We start from the raw sequence: 1085 nt of genomic DNA on the forward strand, positions 1-1085 counted from the left end.
TCAATGGGAAAGCCAGATTTCTTAATAACTATGTTACTATCTTAACAACTTAAATGATTCACTTAGCAGCTGCGGCAAGAAAAGTTGTAAAATGGAGCAAAATTCACTTAACAATTGTCTACTTAGCAACAGAAATTTTGGGCTCAATTGTGGTCATAAGTTGAGGACTACCTGTAATGATTCACACAGCTATGGGTCTACGTGTATACATTCCACATCTATAATAAGAAATGTATGCATATTTATTTATTTTATTTTATTAAACCTGTTTGTTTCCTATCTCATCACGAGGTGAGTCTGGGTGGCTTTCAGTGTTTAAAAGAATAAGACTATACAATATCTATCTATCTATCTATCTATCTATCTATCTATCTATCTATCTATCTATCTATCTATCTATCTATCTATCTATCTATCTATACAGAGATAGAGATAGATATATAGATAGATAGATAGATAGATAGATAGATAGAGAGAGAGAGAGAGAGAGAGAGAGACAGACAGACAGACAGACAGACAGACAGACAGACAGATAGAGAGAAACAGAGAGAGACAGAGAGACAGAGACAGAGATAGAGAGAAAGAGACAGACAGAGACAGAAAGACAGATGGAGAGAGAGAGAAGAGACAGACAGAGACAGACTCTAGAAGAGTACAGAGAAGAGCAACAAAGATGATTAGGGGACTGGAGGCTAAAACATATAAGGAACGGTTGCTGGAATTGGTTATGTCTAGTTTAATGAAGAGAAGGACGAGGGGTGACATGATAGCAGTGTTCCAATATCTCAGGGGCTGCCACAAAGAAGAGGGAGTCAAGCTATTTTCCAAAGCGCCTGAAGGCAGGACAAGAAGCAACGGGTGGAAACTAATCAAGGAGAGAAGCAATCTAGAACTAAGGAGAAACTTCCTGACAGTTAGAACAATTAACCAGTGGAACAACCTGCCTCCAGAAGCGGTGAATGCACCAACACTGGAAGTTTTTAAGAAGAAACTGGACAGCCATTTGTCCAAAATGGTATAGGGTTTCCTGCCTGAGCAGGGGGTTGGACTAGATGACCTCCAAGGTCCCTTCCAACTTTATCATT

The sequence above is a fragment of the Protobothrops mucrosquamatus genome, unplaced genomic scaffold (genome assembly GCF_001527695.2).
Source record: "Protobothrops mucrosquamatus isolate PMUCROS unplaced genomic scaffold, P.Mucros_1.0 scaffold_6, whole genome shotgun sequence".
Classification (NCBI taxonomy): Eukaryota; Metazoa; Chordata; class Lepidosauria; order Squamata; family Viperidae; genus Protobothrops; species Protobothrops mucrosquamatus.